Source organism: Hevea brasiliensis, chromosome 3, assembly GCF_030052815.1.
Source record: "Hevea brasiliensis isolate MT/VB/25A 57/8 chromosome 3, ASM3005281v1, whole genome shotgun sequence".
Taxonomy (NCBI): domain Eukaryota; kingdom Viridiplantae; phylum Streptophyta; class Magnoliopsida; order Malpighiales; family Euphorbiaceae; genus Hevea; species Hevea brasiliensis.
In genome coordinates, this window is record NC_079495.1 from 8,252,858 (window position 1) to 8,265,857 (window position 13,000).

Below are 13,000 nucleotides of genomic sequence, written 5' to 3' on the forward strand. Positions count from 1 at the left end.
ACCATACAAGTAGTGCATCCATATCTTCAGTGCGAAGATAATTGCTACAAGTTCTAGATCATGGGTAGGGTAATTCTATTCATGCGGCCTTAGCTGCCTAGAAACATAGGCGACCACCTTCTCTTCTTGCATCAATACACACCCTAACCCATTATGAGAGGTATCACTGTAGACCACAAAGTCCTTTCCCAACACTGGCTATGTTAACACTGGTGCCTCAGTCAACATAGCCTTTAACTTCACAAAACTGGCCTGACACTTGTCATTCCAGTCAAATCTGACATTCTTGTGCAACAACTTGGTCATTGGAGCAGCTATTAAAGAAAATCCCTTCACAAATCTTCTGTAATACCCAACTAGCCCCAATAAACTTCTAACCTCAGTTGTATTTCTGGGAGGCTTCCATTCCATCACTACTTTTATTTTCTTGGGATCCACTCTAATTCTATCAGCTGACACCATGTGTCCAAGGAATACAATTTCATTCAACCAGAAGTAACACTTGGACAACTTAGCATACAACTTCTTTTCTCTCAAGGTTTGTAGGACAATTCTCAAATGCTCATCATGTTCTTCACTAGTCTTGGAATACACCAAAATATCATCAATAAAGACCACTACGAACCGATCTAGGTATGGATGGAAGATATAGTTCATAAGGTCCATGAATACTGCTGGTGCATTTGTTAGGCCAAAGGGCATCACTAGAAACTCATAATGCCCATACCGGGTCCTGAATGCAGTCTTTGGCACATCTGCATCCTTCACCCTCAACTAATGATACTCTGATCTGAGATCAATTTTAGAAAATATTCCTGCTCCCTTCAATTGATCAAACAGATTGTCAATTCTAGGCAATGGATACTTGTTCTTCACTGTTGCTTTATTCAATTACCGGTAATCAATGCATAACCTCAAAGTCCCATCCTTCTTTTTCACAAACAGTACGGGAGCTCCCCATGGTGACACACTGGGGCGTATGAACCCCTTATCCAGTAACTTCTGTAACTGAATTTTCAGTTCCTTCAATTCTGTGGGTGCCATCGTATAAGGAGCAATAGATATTGGTGCTGTATCTGGCAGTATCTTAATAGCAAATTCGACTTCCCTTTTTGGTGGCAAGCCAGGCAATTCTTTAGGGAACACATCTGGGAAGTCTCTTATTGTGGGTATGTCACACAGATCTGGCTTAGCCTACCTAGTATCCACCATGTGTGCTAGGTAAGCTTGACAGCCTGTTCTCATCAGTTTTCTTACAACTGTGGCTGAGATGATATTGGACAAGAAATCTATCCTTTCCCCCACAACTATGATCTTATTACCCTCAGGAGTTTTCAAAGAAATCCTCTTCAGTTTACAATCAACCATTGCTTGATAATATGACAACCAGTCCATTCCCAAAATCACGTCAAACTCATGGAAAGGCAACTCAATCAGGTCTGCCAAGAATTCATACCCCTGAATCCTTAACGGGCAACCTTTGTACACCTTGTTTACCACTACACTGTGGCCCAATAGATTAGTGACTAAGATGTCTTGGTCACTCTCCCCTACTAATATCCCCCTTTTTACGGGTAGGTTGATGCAGATGTATGAATGAGTGGATCCTGGATCCACCAATGCATGCACAGATGTATTGTAGAGGGAGAACATACTCCTGATGATGTCCAGGGCATCTTGCTCCTCCTAAGCTCTTATGGCATAGGCTCTGGTAGGTGCTCTGGCCTCTGGCCTCTCTACTGGCTCAGATGCATGCCTCTGTGATGGTCCCACTGCCTCAGATTTACCAGATTTCCTACCCCTTTGAGGTGCAAGAGCAGGTCTGTCTGCTTGTGTTGGAGCAAATGTAACAGTTCTGCATGGACAGTTCCTTAACTGATGCTCTGTTGACCCACACCCTAAGTAGGCACCTGTTACTCTCCAACACTCTCCCTTATGCCACTTCAGGTAATGCAGACATGCAGAAGATGCTAGGGCTGGTCCCCTGAACCCCGTCTCTGGATAGGTGCCCACTGATGGTGTGGACTGACCTCTTCTAGGGGTGAACTGTGGCCTGGACCCCTGGGACTGACCCTGACCTTGTGGTTGACTTGAACTCTGTGCAGGTGGACCTTTGAACTTCTTTCCTAGTGCAGGAGATGAGCTAGACTTGTAACACCCTAGGCAAATCCCACATCGACAAAACACGGGAGAGATGCTGGGTTCATAAGTTGATAGTTCGTAACCCCTATTGACGCGTTTTAAAACCGTGAGGGCTTCAGCCCAGAGCGGACAATATCACTAGTGGGCCGGGCCATTACATTTGTGGTATCAGAGCCGCTCCGCGTGCAACCTTGAACGATGGTGGGGCAAACCTCAGCGAGGACACTGAGTCCCATAAGGGGGGTGGATTGTAACACCCTAGGCAAATCCCACATCGATAAAACACGGGAGAGATGCTGGGTTCATAAGTTGATAGTTCGTAACCCCTATTGACGCGTTTTAAAACCGTGAGGGCTTCAGCCCAGAGCGGACAATATCACTAGTGGGCCGGGCCATTACAATTGAGGTATCAGAGCTGGACTCCCTCTAGTACGATGTGTGGTGCGAGGACGCACCAGGCGGAAGCTGGTGGGCTTGTCATGGCCCAGGGATGGGGTTGGGACATGCTTGTTCAACCAGCTACGCACTGGGGTGAAAACTTCATGTCCCACATAGGAAACGGGAAGAAAAGATTTGGGCCATATATGTGGGAGTCTTCCTCACCTGGTCAGCGCGCTTTTGGGAATGAAACCTCCCAAGGGACAAATCCGTGAGGCCCATGGGCCAAAGCGGACAATACTAACTGGAGAAGGATCGGGCTGTTACAAGACTGACCTGGGCCCCTCTTCTGCTGTCTCTCTCTCCTGATCTGCTCACTTATTCTGACTTTCTCAACTTTTATTGCAGCTTCCACTAACTTGGTGAAGTCTGTGATTCCCAAGGTAGTGATCATTATCTTTATATTGTCATGTAATCCCTCTTCAAATCTCTTAGACCTCTCGGCTTCATTAGGGACTATCTCCCTTCCATAACGACTCAGTCTGATAAATTCCTTTTCATACTCTGCCACTGTCAACTGTCTCTGCCTCAGGTTAATAAACTCTTCTCTTCTCTCTTCTAGGTATACACTACCCACATACTTCTTCTTGAATTCTGAGAGGAAGAAGTCCCAAGTTATTAATTCTGGCTGCACTTCACTAGACACTGTATCCCACCATTGGTAGGCATTACCTTGCAACAGAGATACAACAGCTTTTAGGTTTTGCTCTAGAGTGCAGTGGGGTTGTTTTAAAACTCTCCCTGTTCTGTTCAACCAGTTTTCGGCTGCAACAGAATCTTCTTCTCTCTTGCCAAAGAAATCCACTGCTCCAAATTTTCTTAATCTTTCCAGATGTGATTTCTGCTGTGGAGGTAGTGGTGGTGGTGGCATTACCCTAGCCATTTGTCTGAAAAACTCAGCCATTTGCCTGAAAAACTCGGCCATTTACTGAAACATAGCCTGTGAAGGCTGAGCAGGCTCTGCTGGAGCTGGTGGAGCAGGTACTCCCCTACCCCCAGTCTCAGCTGCCGCAGGTGGAGCATGACTCTCCACTTCCTCCTCAACTTTCCTATGAGATGTGGGGTCCATATCCTATTCAAAATAACAAAGACAAACAGATCTGCATTAGTGTCACCTCAACTCTTACAAATGCAATGCATGGTATGGACTCGATCTAGACCCAAAAACGCCTAAACCGTGCTCTGATACCACTAGATGTGACACCCCTTACCCGTCTACAGTGTAGCCGAGTAAGATATGCCACACAGTGTACCGAAACACCATATTTTATTTCAATTATTTTTATCCTTCCTTATTTATTTTTTTTTTATATAGTTATGAAGTACAATTTATGAAGTATAATTCGTTTAAGTTATTTATTGAAATCATAAATTTATTTGAGGTTTCACAAATTTTATAAAAAAATCCGGCAGAGTACAGGCTAGAAACGGAGAAAACAGTTCTTCGAAATCTATGAAAAACACTTTCAATATGTTTTCAATTATTCCCAAACTCTATTTCATCAACAAAGTCTCAATATTTTTGAACAATATTTCCATTTCTCATTCATTCATTTCACATGATATTCATATATAAGTCATAAATAAATACTCAATTTTTCATTTATAAACACAAATTTCCACTATTTATATTAATACCAAAATATATTACATAAGTCTCAATTATACATGAGAAAATAAAAGTTATTTACAAAATACCAAATGAAACCTAGTGTCCTACCAATGCACTGAAGTCGGTGTGGTGACACGGATACTATGCAGAGCGGTAGATGGTCTCACCCAGTCTGTGGTCTACTGGGCTCTCTGTTGGTCTCTCCAGAACCTACGCGTGGCAAAAAGTAATGCGCTAAACAATAATGCTTAGTGGTACTAATAATAAAATAAAAAAACTAACAGGAAATAAATATGCAATGAATGCATCGATGTCTTATTGCAGACAATTTTTCGATATTTATTTGTAGTCTTATTTATTTTTTACTTGTTATATTCCTTATTTCATGAAATTTATCCACTTTTATTTTTGGTTGCCCAAGTAACCTATACTAGATGACTGGACTGGATAAACGGATAAACTGGCACTGGGTATCAAGTACCTCGGCTGTCACACCATCGGTCACATATGTATCTCCCGGTGTGCAACAGAACAGCTAATAAGCTGTAATAACATTAGGCACAAGGCCAAGTATCAACACAATTTCAGAATGGCTAAAAGCCATGAAATCATAGAAAGGCATAATGCCATGTGCAGTACTGCTAATTGAACCCTAGTGGCATATCAACCTATCCAAACCAATCTTGTTAGGTGCACTAGGGCATGTTATACTTTTAAATTTTTCAATTCTTGAAATTTAAGTTTAGGTATTACTATTCATTTCATTAGTCAACTAAAATGTTCGCTTTTGCATAGACAATAAGTATATTGGTTCTAATACTCCCAACATACCACATTTTGCATTTTAAAGTTGTTGGTATTGGTTAGCAATACCATTTCTAAAATTAGTGTTAGTTATTCACAATTTTCAGATTTCAAGCATTATATTTACTGTTCCATTGGTCATTTGTACAGTAGGAATTTGGCAAAGTTGTCTTCATGAAAGTTGTTCCTTATTGTGTCTAGTTACATTTCTTTTTTTTAAATCACTCCATTTGGAGTTTTATAGCTCAAGTTATGGCCTAAACACCATAACTAGCCGGACTGCAAACTTTCTAGATTTTCAGGTCAGAACCAAATCTACAGTGTTTTATATACTGACTGCAGATCAATTTTTGAACATGTTATGATCAAAATTTGGGTTTAGTTTCTTCATGAAAGTTATAGGTCTATTCTCAGCTTTATACTGATAAAATTTTAGGTCAATTAGATCTTTCTACACTGAGTTATGACCAAATGAATAAACACTGTTCATTTGGTCATTTTGCCCAGGCAGAATGCAAGTCACCCGAATTAGGATAATTTTTAGGTCAACTTGGTTTGGTTTTCTGGTTAGGGTTTCTACACCAAAGTTGTGCCATTATGTGTCTAGTTTCATGTTCAATTGGCCTTGCACCAATTCAACCTCTACAACTCCATTTATAACTGCCCAAACCTGCTGGACTCACACTTAGTCTTATAGGTCACCAAGGGCAGCACACCAAATTTCAACTCCAACATCCTTACTCACTTCGATTCCTCCTCACACACATTTAAATGGTCACTAATTAACCATTACAAGGTTAACATACCATTACAAGAGCAAACCCTAAAGTTGTTCAAGTGTCCAATTTTTCATGTTCCTACATGCACAATTCTTGCATTTCACTTATTTAACTATGTTCAATCACTCATCCACTACCAAAGGCTGCTCATAATCATTTTGCTATCAAGAAAAATCATCAAACCCTAACTAACCCTAGCTGCCGAAATTTGAAAGGTGCACACGCACACATGTTTGTTTTATTTTCTTATAATTCCTACACAATTCATGCCATTAAACATGAATTAAATCAAAATAGTAAAAGTTTGGACACTAACCTTGTTGGAGCTGAATTTCAAGTCAACCAAACTTCCTTTTTCCTCATCTTTTGGCCGCCTAGAGAATGTTCAAGTTGCAAGATTAATTTTTTGTGAAGCTAGGTAAGGGTTTCAAGTGAGATTTGGTGAGGTTTAAAGCTTTGGTAAGCTTTAATGGAGGTTGGGTATGGGAGGTGTGTTTCGGCTGGTTTGATGAAGGAGAAGCTGATAACTTTTTCTGATTTTTGTTTCCTTTTATCTTCTTTTATTATTTAATTTAGTGACTTTTAATTTTGATTGATGAAAAAAGGTTGATGACATCATGTGATGTCAAAATTGTCATTTAATCTCATTTTCTTGGCATTCTAATTCCATAGAACCCTCAATGACTCTTCTCTGGAGTCCCAAAAATTATTTTATAAATTTTCTCCCTGGTCTATGGCTTCTAGTTGCGAGAACCGCAACTTTCTATTGGGTTACCTATCGCTAGGGCACCGGCTCATTTAACTTGGTTGTATTTTATTTCTAAAATTTTTCCTAAATTTTTCTTATTAATGTTTGAGTTAATTATGGTTCCTCACTTTAGTTTAAATATTTTTTCAGACGTTCTAGCTGTTGGGACCGACACCGATCACCGAAACAGTAGAATATACGGAGTTGCTACAATGAGGGTGTTACAAAAGTACACACAAACTACCTTTTAACGAAGATCTTATAGAAGCCGGACACGTCAGGTCACATAGCCACTTGGTCAGTAATATTGGGAGCTTATGATATCAGGTATTTCCTTGAATAGCTCTAAAGGCACAGGTCCTTACCAATTTTATTATTGAATTCACACCACTGCCGAAAGCGGAGACAGAATAGAAATCAACATAGAGTGTTTGGGTCGATGGAGCAATAAGTACCAATGAATTAGAAATTGGGATCGTTTTGGAGGGCCCTCAAGGCATAAAACTAAAGTATACTGCATGGCTGAGCTTCAAAGCTACAAACAATGTGGCCGAGTATGAAACTCTACTTATCGCCCTACGCATCATTAAGGAGGTAAGAACCCCTAATGTTACTACATATTCTGACTCTCAGTTAGTAGTAAATCAGTGTCAGGGTAACTTTTAAGTGCGAGATCTGAACCTGGGGAAATACAAAGCCAGAATACAAAAGTTAATAACCTAAATCTGATCAAACCTTGGAGATGTCATAATCATGTACGTACCCAAAGGAGAGAATTATGATGCAGATGCCCTAGCCAAAATCGTAGTAGCAGGGGAGCAGCCACTATCTCAGCCAATCTACCTCGAGGAAATAAGTCAACCAATAATTAACCAAGAAGAGATCCTCCCAATCACATCGGTTCAACATGGATATCCCTAATTTTTAATTATCTTGAGTATGGAACCTTACTCGATGAGCCTATGGAGGCGATCAAAGTTGTACAAAAGTAATCAAGCTACAGTGTTCTCAACAGATGGCTCTATAGGAAGCCTTTCACACAGCCATGGTTAAAATGCATGTCGTCAGAAAAAGGAACAGAGGTCATGATAGATATTCATGAGGGATTGTGTGGAAGTTATGAAGGAGCTCAGACAATCACTGAAAAAGCATTCCAACAAGGATACTTCTGGCCTACAGCAATAGACGATGCAAAAAATTTAGTTCAGCAATGCAGAAAATGCCAAGAGCACAGTTTTATCCCTCGGACCCCTGTAAAAAAATTAACAGCGATCGAAAGTCCTTAGCTATTCTAACAATGGGGAATTGATGTACTTGGACCATTTCCCAAAGCTTTTGGATCCAGGCAGTATGTAATCATTGCCATAGACCACTTTACTAAATGGCTTGAGGCAGAAGCAACACAACTCATCACTGCCGACGAGGCTATATCTTTTGTCAAGAAAAATATCTTTTACTGTAGCGACATCCCCAAAGTTATCATCACGGACAATAGAACTCAATTTGAAGGACACAAATTCAAAGGATTTGCACTGAATGGGGAATCGATCTTAGATTTACTTCAACATATCATTCGCAGTCCAATGGCATGACAGAGGTCACCAACTTAACTATCCTCAGTGGGCTACTAAGAAGATTAGATAAAGTAAAAGGAAGATGGTTAGAAGAACTCCCATTAGTATTGTGGGCATTCTAAACAACTCCCAGATCAGTAACCAGTGAAACCCCCTTCTCCCTAGCATATGGCTTAAAGGTAGTAATCCCTGCAGATATTAGCATATTAAGCTCCCAAACAGAGAATCCAGAAGCAGTGATGAGCAATGAAGACCTCAGATTCAATCTTGATCTAGCAAAAACAATAAAAGACCAAGCTTTCATCAGAATGGCAAAGTATCGTCAGAAAATGACAAGCATGTATGACCAAAAGGTAAAAAATAAATCCTTTATCATTGCTGATCTAGTTATGAAAGACTGGATATTTCAGGAGGAGTAACAGGAGTAAGAAAACTAGGAAGCAATTGGGAAGGACCATATGTAATTTCTAAAGTAATTTGACCAAGAGCTTGTAAGCTCCCGCAGGCATGGAATGTTTGCAACTTGAAAAAATATTATCAATAAATGAGATTAGTTTAATAAATTCAATCTTCAAAAAGCATTATCTGATCTCTAAAGAGACATTTGATCTTCATAAATCTTTGCCTATCTCTAAAGATCTGAAGCACCAAGACCTCATCTGAGGCACTAAAACCTCATCCGAAGCACAAAAGACCTCGTTCGAGGCACCAAGACCTCATCCAAGGCACAAAAGACCTCATCCAAGGCACAAAGACCTCATCCGAGCACTAAGACCTCATCTAAGGCACAAAGACCTCATCCGAGGCACAAGGACCTCATCTAAGGCACCAAGACCTCATTCGAGGCACAAAGACCTTGTCCGAGGCACTAACACCTCATCCGAGGTACAAACCTCATCTAAGGCACTAAGACGTTTCTAAGTCACCAGGATCTCATCCGACAAACTGAGCTCTTAGCACCAAAAAATACCAAAAGTATTAAAATTCTATCCTACCTAAGACACGGACTTTTAAAGACTTTCGAGCTAAAAAAGATTATAACAACCATCAAAAGAGATCTCTAATTAAACATCAATAGGTTAGCATAAATAAAGGATCAATTGAAAAATAAGATGTGATCAAAAGAGTTATTTCATCAAACTAAAAGAAGAAGTACAAGTCATTTGGCAGGTGGATCCCCATCGGTCTGAACATCATCATTTACACTAGTAGAACCTTGGCCTCCTCATTCTCACTCTCACTCTCTACTCCAGCACCAAGGTCGAGCTTCTTAAGCTAGCAGAAGTCCTCATTCGAATAGCATTTCAGTAGCTCGGCAAGAAGATCACTGTGAACCTGCACATAGGCATTCCTTTTCAATAATCTCATTTTCTTTCTCCTTAAGCTTCGTTGCAAATTTAGGAAGATCAGTGGCCTGATTCGCCTTAGCATCTTCCAACTCCTTCTACAGCCGAGCTACATGCTCACTTTGTCTTCTAACTCCTGCACCTTAGCACCAGTAACGGTCAAGTTATTTTTTAAGGCTATAGCCTCATTGATCGCCTTAGACATCTCTTGCCTAAGGAAATTCACTTTCTCCCTCACCATATGCTAAGTGGCAGTAACATCTAGGTTTGGGCTCATGGATTGATTAAGGAGATCTTCGATACTTTCTGATCCCATTCGAAAGCGATCTTTAGGGAGATATAGGGTCCTAGCAGTAACCCTAGCCAGATTAATGTTGCTCTTCATAAATTGATTCCTCTCTAAAGATTGGGAAAGAACTTGAGCACCCCTTGAGACTAGCTGCCCAGACGAACCACCACTTGAGGTGGTAGAAACCAACAGTTGACTCGAAAGCCGATCCTGAATCAAAAGAGATCTAATATTGGTAGGCTCATTCTAAGCACGAGCTAGTTAGCTCGTCTATTCAGTTCAAATCCTCTTCTGTGGCGGTTGTTTACCAGCTTTCGCAACAACAACTTGAGAGGCTGCCTTTTTTTTTTTCTAAAGAACTCGCTTAGCAAGCTCCCTCTTCCTTTCCTTTGTAGTTTTCTCAGCTTCGATCTCAGCCACATTTGCACATAAAAAGAAGTTAGTGAGTTTATATTAAGTTGAAAGAGTAAGAACTAGGGTTTTTACCCTTTCTAGATTCGAGATCGGCAAGTTGCAAGGGGATGTGCTCACCACATTGGCCAACCAGCGTTTCAGTTCGGCACTCACAATATTGGCATTTAAATACCAACAGGTGTTGGCCTAACTTTTCAATTCCGACACATCTGCATCCTCACCCCGATTCAAGACAATCACTCCCCGAGGTTTCTTAGCTAGATAGTTCTAACTCCTCGGAACGCCCTTGAAACCACAAGGATTTTTGCTTCGAAGAATAAAGAATTTGTCTTTCCTATTTTTTAGAGAGCATGGGAGTTCGGTGAAGAGCTCACAGTTTGGCTTTACCCAAAAAAACCAGTACTCCTCATTTTTCTACCTCCCAAGGTGATGTAAAGTAGCAAATGTTTTTGCCGTAAGAATCAAATTCTTAGCTTGGCATAAACCTCAAATTTCACGTCTTAAGATTTCAAATTAAATATAGACGAAGGGCATTGCCTTCTCCTCCTTTCACCGATTGATAATTATTCTGATGCTCCACCGACTTACTTGGCTCAAGGTCTTACGTGTTTTGCTTTGGTTTGATTCTTGTTTTCCAGCATCTTCGCTCTACCGGTGATTGCTTTTTATAGGGGATCTCTTATTCTGGCCTTTGGCTTGCTAGTCCTATTGTGCTACTTAGCATTTGGACTCTTTGAAGATGAATCTTTGGAGACGCCAAAGGTGCTTTGGATCTGCTATAACAGTGTCGGTGATTTCTAGTTTGATTGTCTCCTTTAATTTAGCTTAAGGTTTCATGTGAATGGGCATGGGCTTTTGTAGTTGGGTTAGGCTTGTTCTTTTATTGGCTAGTTTTTAGCTGTTTTAGTATAGGAACCTTGTATTTTGGAACCTTGTTTTAGCATAGAAACGGGGGCCTTCGCCCTGCTCTGAATCCTGATAGACAACCCCTCACAATAACAATATTATTATTTTAATTCAAAAGCTAATTTATTTATGTATTCATATATTTAAATATTATAATTTTAACAAAAATAAATAAATAAATATGTTATTATTAAAATTATGATTAAAACTTATATTTCTTGCTTATATTTTATTTTTTAATAAATAAATTTATTTTATATGACAATAAATTAAAATGAAAAATTAAAATAAAATAAAAAGTTTATACAAGGATATTCGTCCCATCCCGCCCTATATCTTCACCCCGACAATAAACTCCAATGAAAAAGGAATGGGGAGCAATTTCTACCCCAACCCACCCTGTTGTTCCCTACTTACAATGAGCTAAATGCCCAGACCTAAATGATACAACTCAATACAACTTAAATGGACATAATCGTCACCGAAATTGATCCTTCTAATAAAATATCCCTTCTTTTTTTCTCCTGAGAGTAAATGGATTTTTTTTTAATTATAATGTAAATGTTAGTATATATTATTTTTATTTATTTTTAAACAATATATTTTACTAAATTGTAAACATTTTTCATATTTTGATTTATAATTTTGTAAAAAATTTATTTTATATATAGTAATATTTTTTAATAAATAAATAATCATAAAAATTATTTTAACATGATTTTAAAGAAAAATTATGTGAAAAAGTTTTGATGTGATTAATATAATTTATTTGATAATACATAATATATTGTTTAAATTTATAATTTATTTATAATTTATAAAAAAATCTAAAAAATTACATTCAAAATTAAATTTTTATTTAAATTAATTATCTCAAAAACATATTATTGTTATTATTATTATCTATTTAATGTTTTATAAAATATATAATTATTTAAAATAAATTCCTACCTAAATATAAATTTAGATATAAAAATTATTTTATTAATAAAATAAAATTTCAAAAATTAAATTATTTGAAATTGTAAACAAATAACAATAATAAATTATTTATTAATGGAATTTGAAAAAGAAATTGGAAAAATATCAAAACTTTTAAGGGCTAATCATCCCACCGATTCATTGGCTCAAGTCTACCATTAATAAGAATGAGGATGAATTTAACAACTATTTAATTAAATATTTATATTTAAATTAATCTATTTATTATGTATATTTTAATTAATTTTATATAAATTTTAATATAAATATTTAATTTAATAATTATTAAATTTATTCTCATATTAACTTAAATTTATATATAAATACCTTTCTGCAATATAAAATGGATTTAGATGAAAGCCTTGATAACATAAATGCCCTTACTAATTTTAAATAATAAATATTAGACCATTTTATTATATAATATAAAAATACTCTCTGCAATTAAAATACTAATTAGACCAACTACACATGCATTTTAAATAATGGAAAATTCCCCAATTTTTTTTTTAAAAAAAGTCAAATACAAGCCTTTGGAAAATACATTCTTGGCCCACAGTAGCTCTAACATTGCTTGTATGGAGTAATTTTGTGAGAATAGGCCCAAGCCTTATCCCCTAAAATGGCTAGCACAAACTATTTCTCTCTTGATCTCTTGTCTTGATTTGACTTTGGATATTACAAATTTCATGAAATTGTTAGTAAATATTATATAATATTGATAATTATATAGAAACATAGTTTCTTTCTCATGTTCTTTGCAACCAAAACAGCATTATGACCTTCCCTTTCTTCTCTTCCTATTTCTGCAATTTTCCTTCCATCCAAACATAACTAAGAGCCCAAATTTGCAGGAGAAAACCCATATAGGTAAAGATGGTAGAAAGGGTATCAACACATTGAGAAATACATTGAAAATAATTAGGCCCTATTTAGCATTGAAATTCTGGATAAAAAAATGCTTTTT